The 20,595-nt window shown below is 38.7% G+C and overlaps 1 long non-coding RNA gene across 1 annotated transcript; it reads right to left on the bottom strand.

Annotated features, from left to right (window-relative positions):
* Positions 1-557: 557 nt before the first annotated feature.
* LOC124163291 lies at positions 558-1,985 on the bottom strand. The gene is made up of 2 exons (XR_006865741.1): positions 1,883-1,985; positions 558-878 (listed from the first exon to the last, which is right to left on the bottom strand). It is a non-coding gene; the product is annotated as an uncharacterized LOC124163291 (long non-coding RNA).
* Positions 1,986-20,595: the final 18,610 nt, after the last annotated feature.

Raw genomic sequence — 20,595 nt, 5'->3', positions numbered from 1 at the left:
GTGTCTTTTGCAGCGATTTTTTTTAGATGCTTCGAGGAATAAAGAAAATATTTGAAAATTTAATCATCCTACTAGTGGTGTTGAAGAACTTAAAAGAGACTTGAATTTTCTACGGAGCGTTAATTAATATGTCACTTCGATTCTTTGAAAAAGAGCACATAAGAGAATGTATTTAGTTTACATTTCATTTGATGAACAATTTCCGTGACTGGTATAGCGGCTTTTTAAAGATTACAACATATTATCTAGTTATCATTATATAACACCTTTAAAATTATTGTTGCTTCACGTAAATATACAGAATTGTAATCCATGAGGCCCCTCAAAAGTCAATAGCTCATGTTCAGGTTTTCCATTCCGATGGCCATTTTAACAATTTAAATACAAAATTCTACTGGATTTTTAATTTTTCCATTGATGGGCATGAACGCTGTAAGCCCAGCAAAATAATTATGGAAGGAATGTTGAAGCGAAATATACGCAGTTGTTATTTATAAGTAATATTCATGTCACAAGAATTATCGGTAGAAGCAAAATCGGCTATGGGAAAAAAGCAATTTCACTTTCGAAGATGTATTTTATTGCCATTGAGCTATTTTAAGCTCACATTTAACATACATACATAATGCCTCACAGCCGCTTAATAGGCGCCTAATTTCACATTTATTTCTACGGACCCGGTAGGAAACGATAGACCCATGGCTTCCTAGGCCACAATGCAGATCTGTCATTGGAATCACCACACGAATAGAGGAACCTCGATAGTGTAGTGGTCCGCGCTAGTGGTGCTGCGGGAAAACGATCTGATTACCTGGTCTTGCAATCCAATCAGATCTTCCGAAAAATACGATAAAAATCCGCATGTCCATTTCTGGTACCTGTAAGAGAGAAAATATCAAGTTTAGTTTTGGGCAGTGGCGTAAATTGTGTTTTCATATTTCGGGGGGGGGGGGGGGGGGAGGGATTTCGGACCCCCCCCGAAATATAAAAACACAATTATTATCCTTCGTAAAATAAAAAAAATATTGAAAAATCATGAATTCACAAAATATTTCTTCAACAAATAAAGTTTTTTTCGATTATGAAAAGTGATAAAATTAGTTTTAACTCTATTTATCGCCCTGATTTTTAAATAATTTTCCCCCTGGTTTCGGATTTCCCCGAACTTTTTGGCTACACAACTGGTTTTGGGACGCAATGCAAGTCGACATTTATCAGAATTCGAAATTAGTGCAAGATAAAATCTCATGAAATACTTGAGGAAAATTTTACTGCTGCAAATAAATCATGAGCGTTTATATCAAACTAGAATGTGCAACTTCTGCTGATTTCATGCTTTTCTTAGGAAATTTACTTATAAAATTTTAACTTTTGTGAGAGTAAATCAACTGGAGTCGGTACATTTTTATAACTTTATGGCTCTCAGTGTTGCTGTAATAAACTTCTGCTAACCATATTTCGAGGGCATGTTTTTGGTGAATATATAAAAATATGTGAATCTTAAGAGTGTATAATGTATGCATACATTAGATGTCAAGTCATAAACTTATATCTAGTGGAATAAGTCTTAGTATATCGTTCTATTCGCATGAGATTTAATAAAATAATATTTTTATTTCGCGGAAGAGAAAAACGACAAATGATGTTGAAATCGCATTAAAACTTCACCTCAAGAAAAGTGCAAGTGTTAGAGGAGCATAAAGATCACGTGACCATCTACTCGCGAGTGCTCAATGAGCCATTTAGGAGATGTCGTAACCATCAGCGACAATTGGACACGAGACTATCACAAGGGAATAATAAATTGACCGAGTTAACTTATTATCCTTCAGGAGAATGTTACAAACAAAAATAAAACATATAATTTTAAAAAAATATATACCTTCTACGATAGTAGGCGCTGACTGCGGGAAAACGATCTCATTACCTGGTCGAGCAGTTCAATCAGATTCTCAGGAAAAATGATAAAAATCCGTCCCTCCATTTTTTGTACCTACAAGAAAGAAAATAACAAGGTGAAGTTTAGAACGCAATACAAGCCGATATTTGCCAGAATTTGAAATCCTTTCAAGACAATATCAAATGAAATACTTGAGGAAAATCATCGGACATTCCACAATTCATTCACAATACAATATATCAGATTTCGACTTCAGGTTTCATCAATTGCAAAAAGAGAGCCACATCAAATAGGCATCGTGTATGTACTTTATTTTCCGCAAATTTCATTTAAAAATTTGATTTCATCTATTAAAGTTCTCATATAGCGCTAGAGGTGCTAGTGTAAACATGCCGAAAATTCGGTAAGTGTTTTGACAAAAAACTAATACAATGGTCACTATTCCAAAAGATTTAAGAAAAAAAAAGAAATTTAGACTGGTTGCTAGGCAAAATTTTAAATAATTAGCAAAGAAATGCTAAAATGCCATTAAAATAACTTCAGCTAGAGGAAAATAGCGGCGCGGTTGACTGAAATTGCTGGAAAACAGTATTAGCTTAAAAAAATAATGATTGAATTATCCTCATTCTTAGTGCCGTAATCATACTTTTTTAATGTAGATGGCTATTGTCCGTTATTGCTAAGGTTTTTAAATTAAATTTCCAAAAAGTGAGCCTAACAGGCTTGGGTCACGCATTCTTCAGCAAAAAATACTCCTACTGCTTTCAATTTCTTACGCGACAACTTATTTTATATCCTATATTATATAACCTTGGATTGTGAGTAGTATTTCGGGTTAGGCATGTGTTCTGAATTGGAGACTTTAATGATCTCTAGGGAGGACAAGCAGCCTAAAAAAGGGAATCTATCTTCTACATTTTAGCATATCTATATAATTTATCACAAGAATATTTAGAATATTTCTAAATTATGGAAATATAATCGGTGTAATTCGAGGAGAATTTTATATGCTAATTTCTACCTAATCAGTACATAAGGATTCATTAAGTGCATTGAAAACAAAATTAGGGAAAACGACAAATAAAGTCAAATTATAAAGCTAATACGATCAGAAAGAAAAGGTTCCACCGTTTTAGTGCAATAAGAATAGGTTGAATACGTAAAAATGTCATATAATTTACGTAATATGAAAATATAACGACAGTATCAAATTTAAGCTTGAGTCTTAAATATGCTAGGGGCATAGAAATACTGAACATGGGATAAAATTTCCATGATGAGGATCGAAGAATTGTTTTTTATCGAATAGCTGAACTAGGAATCAAATTATCATCTATAATGTGCCCATAGTCTGGTTCCTTTCTCAGCTCTTATTAGTCGCAAAACGAGATATAAGTTTCCACTTTTATGTTCCTGATATCTCCAATTTTTGCATAATGAGGATGAATTAGCTTCATAAGTCTGTCTCAAACCCGCTTGCAGAATTAGTAACGATCATATAAATAAAGATTCAGTGAAGTTTTTGCCATCTATTCGTTTAAATGGTTATTTGCCTGAAAATGTGTGTACATTAATTCCAACTCATGAAATTCTTCTCGTGAGATGAATAGGTATTTTGATAGAATACATGAAATTAACATACTGTAAGGCTTTGTCGTATAACAGATAATTTTTCTTCCGGTATTTTAAAATAAAGCTCAGGCAATTTTCATTGTCTTTCAAAAAGATTCACCATTGGGTCCTTTAATTGTAAAAAAAATTTTAATAGAGAAAAATAATAAATTCATTGGTAGTTTTAATTATTATTGATAACAATCTTACATGTAATTGATTATATAGTAACATAGTTAACTTTTTTTGCCATTGGTTTAGAAAAAGATACGTCCCTTATACTAACATTATTTTTAGCATTATCTATAATCTTGTACACATTACACCTATCCAACATACTAATATATTTTATCGTTCACAGGTGATGGTATGAATGTGAATACATTTTAAATTCCATTAACAAATCTTTAAGATGCATAAGCGTGCCCCAGGTGCATTGTAAACTTGCCCCATAAACGTCAAGTTTACGCACATGACTTGGGCCAATTAAAATCACCTCACGTAATAAATGAACGCCCCCACATTCCATACTGCCCAGACTCAGTTCATGAACCCACCTCCCCCTAAAGACGCTGAATCCGACCCTGCGCTGGACCACTATGCGACATCTCGAACGCGCTCTAAGCCCGCTTTTCTCGAAATTATTGCCGGGTTCGTTATTTCGAGCACTCGTCATGAGTCGTTAAAAATATATTGTAAAAGGGGAGAAATAACTGAATTTTAGAGCTCATGGCTTATTTCCATGAGCAAATATTAGGTTATTCAATGAAGGATCTAAGGTTTTCCCGGCGAATAGACTGGAGGAAAAGTTCTCGGGTTTCCAGCCGGGTCCAAGGGTTTTTCAGCACCGACGTTTCGAAGGCAAAGTCTGCCATCGTCTTCAGGGTGAACCAGGTTTCACCCCGAAGACGATGGCAGACTTTGCCTTCGAAACGTCGGTGCTGAAAAACCCTTGGACCTGGCTGTAAACGTTCATGAACCCTCCTCCCCCTAAATTTGACGCTGAATCCGACCCTTCGCTGGACCACTGTGCGATTTTTCAAACGTGTTCCAAGCCCGCTTTTCTCGAAATTCGTGACGGGTTCGCTCTCTATTTCGAGCACTAGTCATGAGTCGTTAAAAATATATTGAAAAAGGAGAAAAATATTCCGATTCCTTTAACACTGAAGACATCAATCAGCCCCCAGGATCATCTGTGTTTTATAAACTCATGGCTTATTTCCATGAGCAAATATTAGGTTGCTAATTTCAAGTACTAGCTAATTCATTTCACCATCAAATAAGTGGTATCGTACGGGGATCGGGGATCGGGGATATAATCGGGGGATCCGAGTTCCAATTCTGGTCAAGGTAAACGATTTTTTTCTTTACGAATGCCACCATTTACATCGACAAAAAAGTTATTTTTTGTTATATTTACTATTACATTATTTATACAAAGAAACTATTTTTACAATACGCCCTAAAACAGACCTCCCCAGCGACTGACTTGTGGCGCCGCCACAGTGGTCCAGAAATCCTGAAAATACGAATATTACAAACTTCCCAGACTCAGGCCCACCCCTAAATTTGTTGCTGAATCCGCCCCTGCGCTGGACCACTGTAGTGCCGTCTCGAACGTGCTCTACGCCCCGTTTTCCGAAATTCGTGCCGGGTTCGCTCTCTATTTCGAGCACTCGTCATGAGTCGTTAAAAAAAATAAATATCTCTCTCGCTCCGTTCCGCGATTAAAGCTGGAAAGACGGAGGGAGTGTCTGGGAGAGGTCCTTTTATGAGGAGACCTTTTTGTTCGAGGAAACACGGCCCAGCGAAGCCTTCTGACCAGGGATGTGATCCGATACGAAAAAGCACTTTAAAGCACGAAATTTCAATAGTTTCGGACCGCTGCCACTTTAAGGCACTAAACCAAAAAGGCACGAAACCGAAAAGGCACTAAACCGAAATTGCACGAAATGGGATGGCACGAAACCTCCTCAAACCCGAAATGGCACTTTACTGAAAAAATTGCCGATCCGAAAAGGCACCATAGTTTCGTGCGATTTAGTGGAATATAGTTTCGGATCTTACATCTCTTTCACTCAAAGGCGAAGAGGGGCTGGAGAGGAAAAACATTCATCTATAAAAATTCTAGGAAAGAGGGAATGGAGGGAAAGAGAAGGAAAGGTCATTGGCCACTCAAATGAGGTAGCAAGCTGGGGAATTCCCCGCGGGAGAAAAAGGGATGGGACAGGAGAACGTCCGTTTTCGGGACTCTATTGAGGGATTATACGGTACATGCTGGGGTTGTCCACTCATATACAAGGGTCAAGGAGCTGTTTGAGAAGTTTTGGGCATCGGGTGAAGACATAGTTAAAGAGATAATTGAAGTGGTCAAGAGTATGTGGCGTCTGGGAATAGTGAGGGGGAATATCCAATGGGTTAAGGAGAGATAAGAAACGCAAGGGAAGGATAAAATAAGGTGGAAGGGTTTCCAACGCGAGAAGTGAGCGGCTACGGATAGGAGAAGGCGAAAAATAAACCAAGAATGAGAATTGATGTTGGACACTGTTACGGAAGGTAACGGTCTGGGGAAATATTATCTTTATTTGAGAATGGAATGTTGAGGAGACGTGGATGGTTTTCAAAAATTTGGCCACTTAATATATTAATTTTATGAGACTGTACAATACAATATTCCTCCAGAACGTCCAATCTTTTTTTTCCTTTCTCTCTAGATGAATTATCTCTAATACAAACTTTGCATAGAATTTCAGCAACCATGTGACTTTGCACTGCACTCCTTTGCAAATGCACATTATGCTACGAGTTTATCAGGTGTTTTGCAGGGAGAAATGAATCATATAGTGATTGCCAGCAGCTGTTATACCTACACTAATTCTTTTATTCAGGTGGCGAAGTTTCTTCTTACCTGTCCGAAGTAGATCATAAATTTTAGCGTTTCACTCAGTAAACGGAGGAGTTGGGAATGTGTCTGTATTTTTGCACAGTAAATTTCCGAGAGTTGTTCCCGGAGTTGAACTGCATTGTATGGTAAATAAATACTGTGGAAAATGTAAACAGTTTTATTGTTGTAGACCAGTTGCCAACAAATTGATAACGAAAAATTACTCCTCTCCTTCACCCTTTCTTGAAGAAACTATCCCGTTATTGATGTTGTCTCAATATTAACATCAACCTTGATATGCCCTCTTACGCTCCGCTCCATTGCTAACATTCAGTACAGACGGCGAACCGCTAGCCCCCGTTTATCCTGACCCCCACATAGCCCGAAAGAATACCCCTTTCCATCCAGGTTTTCCCAGTTCTTCCATATTCTTGTCTTAACTTCATTCTGCGGGGTTTTCCCATCATTTACCCTTGCGCATCCTGGCCTAAATGGAAAAATTCCTCACTTCTTTCTTTACCATAAAATATCCCGTTTGAAATTCTCAGCTCCTTCCTTACACTTTCTTTGGCCTATTCGCCTTTTGTTTCACCCACCATTGAGTCCATTGAAAGATCCAAAACACGTCTTCACTACTGAACCTTACTAATCCCTCAATGAAAGACCGACACCAAAAAATTTACCCCATGTGCTTCCCAAGTCACAGGCATTTGCGCTGCCTTTTTATTCTCCTGGAAAGCATTTTTCCTTCCGTCCTCACCCCTCTACTCTCTTTCTTAACTCCTCAAACCCTACATGCTATGCAATAACGATTGCTGAGAAGTTAGCATTTTCAAAATAGTCTTGCACTAGATCTGAGAGCTGACAGACGTGTGCGTGTGAAAGTGTCCAGTTGAGAAGTGCAACGAAATTATACAAGTGATATAGCGAGTTGCTTCTGTTGTCAAGTGTTTTCATCATGGGAAGACCTGCGCTGGATTTCATACGACAATTTTTCACCTTCGATGAATCTGCTCAAATTTCCAGATGCAAAATAGACACCTGCACCGCGGTAATCAAGGTAAATATTTACTTTTTACTTTCATTTGCTAAATCTTAGGAGTGTAACTTGACAAATTTCGAGATATGAATTCGAAATCAGCACCTCATTAAGAATTTTTAGGTCTCTACTTGGGATTTCCAAACTACAAGTAAAAGGACCCAATGACGTGAGATAGCTTACTGTAAAATCATTCACTTTGTTACATAGTCGGCCTCGGTGGCGGCGGGGTAACGCTCTCGCCTGGCAAACAAGAGGTCGCGGGTTAAAGTCCCGCCTGGGTAGGTTTCCCCGGTTCAGGGCTTGTTTGTTTGTGTACGTTTACTTGTTACATTTTTTTAACACCCCGGTGTAAAATGGCCAATAGGAGCTGTATCTAGTGGTTTGAAAATAAAATAAAAATAAAAAAATAAAAATACACGACGGCGACTTTCCCCAATGCTAATAAAAGTCATCAATATCTGTCATTTTTCCGATGATAATGGCATAATGTTTTGGTAGATTATTTGCTCCTTTGTTACTGTATTAAAGCAATAATTTTCATACATTTTACTTCTTTATTGAATAGCATCGATAATTTTGACATACCAGTCATATCATGCTACGAAGTGGATTACTTGCCATGGTATTCCTCCGTTGCTCATCGCAGTTCATGATAGAGAAGCAAGCCTTTTATAATATTTGTGCAACTACTTTTAAAAAACTTGTGCAAATCAAGTTCTTACCTTAAATAAATTTTTCTAGCGTCGGAAAGGGGAAATTTTTGGGGAAAACCGACCATATTTAATCGACTGGATAAATTTAACTAAAGCGAGATAACTAACTGCTTTTGAGTACAAATTTTCCCTGCCGTTAAACTGTTTGCCAAACTTTCACAGGGTAATAAGTTGCTTCTCGCAAGTATTTATATAAATCTAACCTCTGACTGATATTAGCTGCACATTATATGGTGATATGCCGGAATTGCCGTCAAATACGGCGTAATAGAAAAACATTATGTGTAGTAAATGTTATCTTTTAATTTCTGTAAACATTATTCCAATATGTGTATTGGGTTCAAAAGAATTGATTACTCATTGAAAATACAAATGTTTTCATACTTAGGAATATATTTAATGAATGTTTATCATATTACAGGGAAGGCATTCCCCTACCCTGGAACGCCATATTCTCAGGTACCATGGAAGAGAGGCTCTCTTGATTGCTCGAGACAGAGCTACGTGGCAGAAAAATAAAGAAAACGCGAGGCCTGGGTCCCCTAACGATTCTTCTTCCAGTCCTTCAGAATCAGGTGAGAGGCTTTTACGACTTAATTCATGCCTTTCGATAGCCCAACTTAATTTCTGAAAATAGTATGAAAATAATAGAAGCATTTTTTGCATTTCCTCATTTCAAAAAAATCATGAAAATTTATGCCAAAATACGTAATTGTTTTTTTTTTTGTAGGATGGGAGCCCGCCAGTTCATCAACGCCTCGACAAATAGCGGGAAAGAGGAGTCATGACTATTTAAAAATTAAAATGAACAAAGATGTGCTAAAAAAAGCATGCACAGAGCTTGTTACAGTCAATGCTAGACCCTTCAGTCTTATTCATGATTCTGGGTTTCGCTTGATAATCGACCCCATAATTGACGCTCTGAAGGAGAATCACAATGAAGAGGCCCCATGCTTCAATAGATACAATATCCGTGACGACGTGCAGCGTGAGGCAAGCCTCATTCGCTGCCAAATTCTAAGGGAGGTGAAAGACAGACTTGTCTGTCTTAAAATAGACTTGGCGACTCGTCTGTTTAGGCAAATCTTGGGCATAAATTTACAGTATGTGAAGGATGGTAAGGTTGTGTTGCGGACACTCTGTGTCCGGGAAATAAAAACGCAGCACACCGCAGAAAATTTAAGACAAGAAATCCTGGACATTTTAGAGGACTATCACATTCATCCCAGCAAGGTCTATTCAATTACCACAGATAACGCATCGAATATGTTGCGGACTGTACGCCTACTCACTGAAGACTCCCGTATATCACGTCTTCAAGATATTGAAGACGAAGAAGAATCAGACAACGAGGAAGACGAGTTACTGGAGGAAGAAGACCGAGAGATTACAATGAGCTCCAATGCTAAGGAAGCAACAATCAGCAGTCCTGCGGAGGAAAGCGATAAATTACTACCGGCGGCTGTCTCTGAATTGGGACTTATTGGGGTTCGATGTGCTGCCCATACTCTGCAGCTCGCTGTCAATGATTGTCTTAAGAGACAGGAATTGAAAGAGGCCCTCCTTAGAACAAGGAAGCTCTGCGGTGCCATTAGAACCCCCTCAATGGTCGCTAAGCTTCAGGCACAAGGCCTGAAAAAACCTAAAATAGACTGTCATACGAGGTGGAATTCCACCTATGATATGATAGCCAGCCTCATACCACTGAGGGATTTCTGCCAGGATGCGGCCATTAATCGGCCAATTTCGATGACAGAGGGCACTTGGAGGTTGATGGAGGAAGTTGTCGAAGCGCTGGAACCAGCGAAGTTCGCATCCCTAACTCTACAAGGGGAGCAGCTGACCCCAGGCGACTTCCTGGAAACATGGTTGAGATTGAAAGTTAAAACTCAGAAAATAAAATCAAAAACAGCTGCAGATTTATATGATGCTATTGCAAGAAGGGAAAAAAAATTATTTGAATGCCCAGCGTTCTTGAGTGCTATATCACTCGACCCAAGGTTTCACACGATTCTTAGTGCTGAGGAGCGAATGAGGGCCGAAAATCATCTAAGAGATGTGTGGGCTAAGATTGAAGGGATGATGGAGTCGAGGGAAGTCCAATCTCTTGATAATACGACATCTTTGAATGATAGCAATGAAGATGAGGATGAATTGGAGTCCCTTCTCAGCAGTCGCGAGAGAGAAGTAATGGAAACAGGGCATCTCAGAAAGCAAGGTACTTTAAATGTTAGCCAACTGATGCTCGAATTTTGGAAAACACCCCGAGTTAAAACTTCTGAAAAATTCAGTATACTAAATTTCTGGAACGAACGAAAACAAACGCACCCTCAGCTATCAGCTTTGGCGTTCACAGTTTTGGCAGTGCCCATGACTCAAGTGAGTGTCGAGCGCTTATTTTCGCACTTGAGGCAGACATTGACCACCTTAAGATCCAATTTGAGTCCAACAATGGTTAATGATATATTATTAGTAAAATGTAACAGGCTTTTTGGAATGTAAGTGTTTGTATCGGTTCAAGGTCATAAATCTAAATATTTATTTAACAGGGGATATTTCCGATCGATTAAATTTCTGAGATATTTAGCTAAAATGAACCACATATTTTTCAATAGTAATGGTTTCTATGACATTTTTCTTTGTATTTTTATTGCATAAAGCTTTCATTATTGTAAATGTTTGTAGCATAATATCACTTGCGAAATAACAAGCTCATGTCGAGAAATACCCGAGACTCACGCGCCTGGTTACCTGGATACATTGTCACCTAATTGTACAGATTTTGTTATATTTGATGAATATAAAGTAACATAAAAATTATTTATTGTATTCTTCTTTTGACCTAATGTTTTGATACTTACAAATCTGTCAGGGTTTTTTAACTACTTCTGAGATTACTTCTTCTTTTGTATTTATTTCCTATTAAGGGTAAGCGTGATGCGCTTTTTCTTTGTCATGGTGGCTATTTTAATTATGATCATTAAAATATCTTTTTCAAAATATTAGCTGTTTAATTACATTAAATTCGTCCCCTATTCATCCTGAACCTGATAATTGATCCACTTCTTAAGCATGCCCAAGGTGAAGGAAAGCAAAGGTTCGCAACTGCCCTAAGGCTGGGACGCAACTCAGCGGGACGCCGATCTATTTCCTCTGCCTCAGTCCCAGACCCTCCAAGGATTAAATGACTCCTTCACAGTGCTAGTCCACGGTCAATTAACTGAATTAATCGTGTTTTATATAATCAAGTATTTGCTGTCCCCATCGATTGTTTAATATAAGCTGAATTCCCCGTGTTTTTCAGAGCGTGGATAAAATTTAAGCGAAGTTCTAACGATCATATTGACACATTTACAATATTTCTATTCCATATCGGATGATTTGAAACTGAAATGAACTCCGTTGAAATTAACGCTAGAACTCAAATTGAAATTTCCATGTGATAAGCGAAAAATGAATAATTCATTTATAACTTCAGAAAAATTAGGTAAGCTACGAATATATTTTTGGAACAAATAACGCAAATAGCAGTGGATGAGCGCGCAGAGGGGACAGAAAAAGGTCATTCAGCTCGATGAAGGGCCTGGGCTCGGGGGACATCGACTAAGCTGGCCTTTTGTGTCCACATCAGTCCCTTTCTTAAACCCCCTGCGGAACAAGCACGGTCAGGCACTTTAACCACTTTTTCGGATAATTCCGTGCCACCCGGCACGAAACTATACGACAAGGAAAATAAAGTGTATGGGATCCTAAACTTTTAAAAGTGAAAAGTTTCGTGCCAGCCTGGTCCGAAATGAATCGGACCGTTTAGTGCCCGGTCCGAAAAGGCACGAAATAGTTTCGTGCCTTTTCGGACCGGGCACTAAACGTAAAGTTTCGTACCGGATCACATCCCTGCTTCTGACGCGAGGGCGACACGTGCTGTAGCGCGTCCCTGTTATCTGCGGGGCGACGCGGCACCTTCCATCGCGAAGAGGGCCTTCACAAAAAGCACGCCCCGACGCTCAACAGTTGGTCGTGCACCAACTCCGAGGTCACGGAATCAGCTCGAGGGAATAAGATGACTAAACCCGAGCGTTAACGTTTTTTATTCATCAAACTCACGATTCCGTCACAGGCCCGTTTTCCCCTGGAATCCAAGGAAGTAAAGCCCCGCTCAGATTCCTCTACATCTACGTAAAGGCCGTTTTACACGGTACACGGAATTGCGCAGGTTAGAGCTGCATTAATTTCTAAAATGGCGTGGAATTGCGCGAATGCATGAACGAAATTAGAACATGGGCTATTTTGCCGTCTCGCATCCACGCATTCTCGCGTGTGTTCTAGCAATTCACCGCTTTACACGACGCATTTTTGATTGCGCCTTCACACGTACGTCAGACTGCGCAATTCCGTGTACCGTGTAAAATGGCCTTAATACCCCGCAAGCCGCCTAAAAGGCGTGTGGCAGGGGGTGTTAGGACACCAATCGTTGACAGCTAAAAAAAAATTGAAGTGCTCTAACGAGGTTGGGACTGGCGTTTATTAAAGTCCTTTATAGATCGGGGGAAAAACGAATTCGCATATCTATCCGTTCGGCAAAACATCTCTCTTAATTTATCGCCTCTATTGGACCTGGAAATATAGTGTGGCTCTAATATTATGTTCTCTGTGTCGCTCTTAAAGATATCCATTCTCAATTGTTCAAGCAATCTAAGCCTAGCGCGCAGCCTCCGAGTCTCCAACGGCTCCCAGCCTAATTCGCTTAACATCTGGGTAACACTGTCTGTACGCCCGTAGCAGTTTTTGACGAAACGCGCAGCCTTCCTTTGTATTTTATTCAGTTCGCGGATTAAGTCTTCCTGCACCGGATCCCATACGCTCGCTACATATTCAAGGTGCGGTCGGACGAGAGCGAAATAGCACCTTTCTTTTACTTACAGATTACGATTGTCCGAACGATCGTCCTAACGATAGTTGGCAGAACCAGCTGTGTGATTACATGTCCAGACAATAGTTCACGTAGTTCCTAACGTTGCCACTTGACTATGGTTAGGCGCTGGGAGAGCGGAAGAGGAAGCGACAAGAGAAGGACGAAAATGTTGTGAAGGTCCCTCCCCTCAATTTTTTCGTAGATTTGTCCAAGCAAGGAAGAATATGGGCGGAAGAAAAATTATACGTTAAATACAGTAATATCTTGACACTGCATACCTCAACAGCTTTGATAACCGTCAATTTGTCGTTCACTTTAGACGTCAGCACTAGAGGGCAGCACAGATCGTCGGGTCGGGATCATCGTTGGGTGAATGCACAATAGTTCCAACGATTGCTGGAACAATCGTAATCTGACCAAGGCATAAAAGAAAAACCTGTGTTTAAAGGAAATAGAGAAAGGCATCATATCACTAGGCTGCTGAGGGTTAATAAAAACCTGGATTTTACATAAATAGATATGTCTATACTGCATCGGTGGCCTATATATTGGTGTCATCCATAATCTGCATGCTTCGAAGATTGCCTAGGTGTAATCAGCTCGACATAACCAGGGGCAATCATGAAATTTTTCTCGATATAGTCCCTACATGTAATATTGTCTTAAAATAGGCTCCGCTATTTTGTTCCACATCTATGGTTCGTAAAGTATAAAATATGCAAAAATATGATCTTACCAAGAGAAAACCATTCTTATGTCATTTTAAAGTCAACGTAATATAGTTAGCCTAGTTAATTGAGCTACCATTTTTGTTATTCACCGAAAAAATTTCTGTACTGTGAGTCAATTCAAATAATACTATTTTTCGCTTTTACTTGCTATAAAATTATAAAGACTGACACGGGGAAATGCATCGTTTGGACAGGCTTCAGAGTCAGGGGAAATGAATATCAGGAAGATTCAAGGCATGCCAGGGAATTCGAATTCGGGAATCTTGTAACAACCCTGTCTTTAATCTTGGGCGCAAGCACAGAACTAGCTCTTTCCCCTCCTTGTTCAATGAGGTTCAGACCGAAACAGTTGTTTGTCCTCGCCCCCACACTTCCCTCCGAGGTCACGGTATCGACTCGAGAAGCGAATATGTAGTATGTGACTAGAGCGGAAGATAACCTCCCTCCCCGATGCAATGCATTGGCTCAACAAGTAATTCTGCACCCGGAAGTCATGGCAACGAAATCGGTGAAAGTGTTCAGCATCTTTAAGGAGTCAAGTTCGCTCGTGAGCAATCCAAAACACATTCTGGACCCATATATTATATCGGAAAAAAAACATTTTTGCCGACATAGACGGCAAAGATGGAGCTTAAAAGCTAAATTTGGGTACAAAATGTAGATAATTTCATCTTTACATTTTACGCTGATACTTATTACGGTAATAGGGTAGTTTCCTTCACCAAAGAAAGCGAAAGGCATTGATTGCGATTAGTTATACATTATTATTGTATTCATTATACACAAATATTTGATTTTAGAAACCCCAGTTTAGGCGAATGTTAATGGTCAAGTATAACCTCATTTGAAAAGGATTGGCCAGATTGGCGCCCATGCGATGCCACTCCACGTGACGTCCCGTCGCAGGGATTAGGCAGCAGGCAGCAGTGCTACACGAGTAGTCCGGAGTTTTACATCGTCTGAGATAACCAATGCATGCATGAAGCACAGAGCTAGGGGAAACATGTCTTAACAATCACCTATTAAAATTGCCTAAGGTCGGAAAGTTTCCTTCGTTTGATAAGGTATTAATAATCCTTATTTAAGCTAAGCGCTACCTGCTAGCAGCCTGCATCGTAGCGTCGCTCATAGCCTCGCACCAAGGTGGCCTCACACAGCGTTAGCCGGAACCGGAATGACGTCACACGGGATTTTCCCGACATTCATACGTAGCCGTCGCGTTTTCGCGCGCTTTAAAATTTTCACTTTTCATTTAATCGCGAAAAATAGGTATCGTAATTAAAAAATCTAAAAGCGTGAAATGCGTACTCCAAGAGTAATAACTTTTCGATTCAGGCAATACAAAAAATAATAGGAAACCACCGTACTCTTAATCTGTGAGTGCGTTTTTCAGCGGTGGGTTTTTCGTATAAGGACGAAATATAATATCCCAAGTTTATTTCCTAGTTTGTACATATCTTTTTACACTAATGTAAATGTAACTTATTTCAATTTTACATATTTTTTGTTTTTTAAGCATAATTCTATGTCTCTTTTTTACTAAATTAACTTCATTTAATTGCAAAAGTAACTTGACAATGTGTTCATGTGCAACTATTTAACGGATGAAGAAGGGATTGATGGAAGTTGGGGTGTTCACGTCCCATTCTCGGCCAATAAAGACTTATTATTATTCTAGCCATTTGGGCCAGGAATTGCCGTATTTTGATGTAACTAACTAGTCTTAACTCCAGCTACTGCAGTCTTATATCACTAACTGATGGAGAAGCCCGATGACTAGGCTAAGTTAAATTGTTATCGTAATCCCTACCCTATATACAACTACACAAGAGTTGCTTGCTTCGACGAAATATAAATTTGACAAAAGCTGATGTAATCCGCTATGGAATTAATGTCCCGGCAGAAAAACTTGGGCAGATCGCCGAATACCTCTTTTTTTATCAGCAAATAAATTCTGTAATTGAGGTCAGATCAGAGGTTCATTATATGAAAATGTTACCGAGGTCGGCTCAAACTGCCGGTTAAACTGCTATCATTAACACTTTGCGTGCCATGGACGTAATATTACGTCCTGTTAATATTTCTGGAGAATGCCGTGGACGTAATATTACGTCTTTCTATTTCATTGATTTAGTTTGCGTGAAGCCGTAATATTTCTCCCGTGGAACTTTTCCAGTGTACTACGTAGTGGTTCTGTTATTTCAAAAATCAACCCCTCGATGGATAAAGAGTTCACTTTGTCTTGAGGACGAAAATTCCTCTGTAGCTACCGGCACCCTTATCTTAGCCCACTTTGTGTGAAAATTCTTTGAAGGAAAGAACCGTTCGTTGTGGGTGCGGTGATCCTTTTATGTCATCCGGAATTTTGAATGCTTTGCTTGGAACAATGATATTTCTATGATTTCCTTCGTTTAAAGAGTTCAAATTGAGCGTGATAAAAAAATTTATACGCATTTTATGGCTGTACATCATTTGTAGCAACTTTTATATTTTTCAAAAACAGTAGGTTTTTTCATTGCTAAAATATATGTTTAAAAGTTAGCAATAAATTTTATTAAACTCATTCATCAACAAGAGAAAAGTTCATTTTTATTGGAATACACATCGTTATAAATATAGTTATGATTCTAACGTGTTAAAAAATGTACGAATTTATTAAAAATGGCTGGATTTTTCAGTGGGCCTTTTAAATTAGTGACCGGCACTTAAAGTGTTAAAATATAATTATTGGAATATTCATTTTCTTTTGCACCCGGTTTATAAGCGAATAACTTTTATCAATAGTGTCCGCGAAAGATAGTTGTCTTGAATCCCTTAGTCTCCATCCCTCCAACTTCATCCAGTTACTTCTAGTTTTTATACCAAATAAATATCGATGACGAAGTGAAGAGAGTTCGTGAGGACAGCGATCCAACAGCAGCAAGTCTGGAGAGCAGCATCTTCATTCAAGCGGAAACTACAATCTGGAAATTAGCCGATTATCGTCGACGGCGAGCTCCTACTGACACGGAAAAGATGGCGATTTATTATCGTAAGCGACCAAATAAATTATTCCGGAGCAAAAAAAAAAGAAGGCCAAGAGGTAACACCGTGCCCTATACAATTACACCCGTATTCTTCGGAGATGCTAGTGTAATTTCTCTGCGGCAGATGGCAGTGTAGATACGCGCGCGGTGTATCAAATAAATTCTCATCCCTGCTTTATAAGCCACGAGTTCTGCTCCAATTGAAGCTCCATTTGCACATAAAAAGGTTAGAATGCGTGTGAAAAATAACAGAAAAACAAGGAAATAAATATTGTTAGTGGTTGATCTAAGAGAGTGGGCTAACAGTGCCACAGCTCAAAGTTTACGCTAGATAAAATCGAACTTTTTTTATCGGTGTAATATCGAGCAGATATTTAGATATTTTTATGAAAAATTTACCAGCTATATAAACTTTTATTATTTATATTATAGATGTTTCAATCTACTACTCTTCCACTGATAACGGTCTGCGGGGGCGGTGAAAATATATTCGTCCGCGTTCGGACACGGAAAACTTCATAACTATAGAGGTCGCACAAAAAAATTAACGTATAAACTTTTAATTTTACTTCGTGCAGTTTTATACTAAAATATTTATATACCCAGGATGACCTAAAAATTCTACAAATAAAAAGACGTAGGTTGTCTCGCCGTAGATTGTCTTTTTTATGACAAAATTAGCCTAAGAGCGCTGAAATTTGAAAATTATCTGGGTACTCTTGTGGACTGAGTGGGTATTCCCTTAGTTCTTTCTCAACCCCTCCATAGTCAAAGCCTGGATCCATCACTGACTGTCTGCGCGGGCGGTGATATTATGTCCATCCCCATTCGGACACGAGTAACTTCATATTTGAAGAAGATGCATAAAATCTTATTAATATTAACTCTCCGCGTTGTTTTACTAAATATTTAATTTTTACACGAGTTTTTATTGAAATTAAACGACATTACATATATGCCTACCTCTTTATGGTATCCTTCCTCAATTGGAGTGTGGTGGATGGTATTAGGATACTAGGCTATTAATCTGTGCGAGAATGATAAAAAATTGTACCTAATTTGATCGGTGCAGCCGGCCTGAGATCTTTGTGAAAGACTATCTGAGATCTCTAGAAGTCCTTTATTGTACGGGGATAAACTAATTCCAATACCTATCCGTTCGATAAATGATAATTATTTATATTAATGGTTGAATTAATTGAGTGTGATTATATTAAGTCATTGCTTGAAGATTAATAATAATAATAATAATAATGCTAACATTTTGGTTATTAATTAAAGACTGCTTCAGTGTTCGGGCGTTCGTAAGAATCCCGGTAATATTATTTGCATTGCTCAAGACCCGAAAAAGAAGCCCTCATTTTCGCATTGTGCTCTACAACTGTGTCTTCTATCATCTAAAGTTACCTTCTTTACCAGCCGTTTACATATAAAAAAGAAATGCTCTAACGAAATAACGCCTAGCATCTATTTAAGTCGTTTGTCGAGTGGGGGAAAAACGAATTTACATACTTATCCGTTCTGCAAAGTACCTCTCTTAATTAATCGCTCACGTCTGACCTGGAAATGTAGTGGGGTTTTAATATCATGTTTTTAAAGATTACTATTCTTAATTGATCAAGAAATCTAAGCCTAGCTCGCAGCCTCCGAGTCTCAAACAGTTCACCCTTTCCTTAAATAAAATTTTTTAATCAAAGAATTTAATATCTCTGCTAATAATCTTCAATTTTTCGAATCGTTTGAGGAGATTGTAAGTATGATAACAAGCCTCGGAAATATCTTTTACCTTGCCTAAGACTCGTAAAAAAAGCCTTCACTTTCACATACTTCACTGCAACCACTTCTTCCAACATTGCACCCTTCCATAACATAAAATAATTGAATCAAATAATCAAGTATCTTTACTTGTAATCCTTAATTTTTCAAATCGTTTATCTTAATTGTTAGTATGGTCACAAGCCTCGGAATCATCATTTTTCTTGCCCAAGACTTGAAAAATAAACCCTCATTTACGCGTTACTATGGATTCTAAAAAATTACACCCCTCTCATCAATAAAATGATTGAATCAAATAGTAAACTTTACTTCTTCTCTAAAATTTTTCAAATTGTTCATCCTAATTGTGAGTATGGTCAAAAGGCTCGGAATTATCATTTTTCTCGCCCAAGACTTGAAAAATAAACCCTCATTTTCGCATTACCACCGATTATTATAAATACACCCTTCTCTTAATAAAATGATTGGATCAAATACTTCACTTACATTCTAAATATTTTCAATTCGTTTATCCTAATGGTAAGTTAATTCACAAGCCTTCACAGAGACTTGAAAAGTAAACCCTCTTTTTTGCATTACTACCAATTCTTATAAAAATACACCCTTCCCATCAATAAAATGATTGAATCAAATACTTTACTTATATTCTAAATTTTTTCAATTCTTTTATCCTTATTGTAAGTTTCTTCACAAGCCTCCGTGGAGACTTGAAAAATAAACCCTCGTTTTCGCATTACTACCGATTCTTCTAAAATTACACCCTTCCCTTCAATAAAATGATTGGATCAAATACTTTACTTATATTCTAAAAATTTTCCATTCGTTTATACCAATTGCGAGTTTCTTCACAAGCATCCACAGAGAGTTGCAAAATAAACCCTCATTTTCGCATTACTACCGATTCTTCTTAAATTACACTCTTCCCATCAATAAAATGATTGAATCAAATATTTTACTTAACATTTTCAATTCGTTTATCTTAATTGTAAGTGTATTCACAAGCCTCCATAGAGACCTACACAACATCGCAAAACGTTCTCTCATTCCATCCAATACATCTCCTCAGAAGCAACCCACTCCCCTCGTCCACCACAGTAGTAGCCTTCTCTCTGCGTTTCGAGTACCATTCCCTCTCCCCCTCCCCCCTTCCCCCACCCTCTCCCTCCCCCATCCCACTCCCCCGCAAGTCTCAGACACGACTGGCGACAGGGTGGCGGCAGAACACCTGGGTCTCGTGACGTCACGGATGCCATGACAGATTTTCCTCTTTCCTCTCCATTTCCCCTCCCGCGGCCTCCGTTCTCCCACCCCCCCTCCCCCACTTCCCCTCCCTCACCCTCGACGCTGCGAGCCTCTTTATAAACCCGACCACTCATCCCACGGACTCAATTGCCCCACTTCTCCTCCCCGAAGGCAAGATCTCTCTCTCTCTTGGCTCTTCCCGCCTTTCCCCTCCGACCGCGCAGTCAAGTCGTCCTCATCTCGGCCAAAGGGGCTGGGGTAATAAATAAACACCCGCGGTAGCACTTGCATCTACCCTTTGCGGCCGCAATGCTTATGGCAAGGACTATGGGTGTGCTTATCTTGAGCTCGCGCGGAGTTTCGCGTTTGGCTCTCCGCGGAGAGCAACAAAGTTGGGATGTATGAATGGGATATTGGGAAGCGTGCATCACGGATGATTGTTTGTTTAATTGCATCAAGAAGCAAACAAACAAGCAAAGAAAATTTCTGATTATTTACTTCGAAAATTTAATCGAAAATTATTATAATAAAAAATGTAGGGTTGAAAAATACATAATAGCTGCAATGAATTTGAGACACACAGAAATGTATGACATTCCAAAAATATATGCCAACTTTGGAGACAGAATGCTTTGAGTAACCATACCAAAATTACTCAATTACATAAATGATACAATACCAAACAAAAAAAAATCTCAGAACTAAAAAGAAAATATAATATTATAATAATTAATATAAATATAATATAATAATATACT

This window comes from Ischnura elegans, chromosome 8 (genome assembly GCF_921293095.1).
Source record: "Ischnura elegans chromosome 8, ioIscEleg1.1, whole genome shotgun sequence".
Classification (NCBI taxonomy): Eukaryota; Metazoa; Arthropoda; class Insecta; order Odonata; family Coenagrionidae; genus Ischnura; species Ischnura elegans.
Note: the sequence above shows the minus strand (reverse complement) of the source record. Positions and strands in the feature narration are given on the sequence as shown.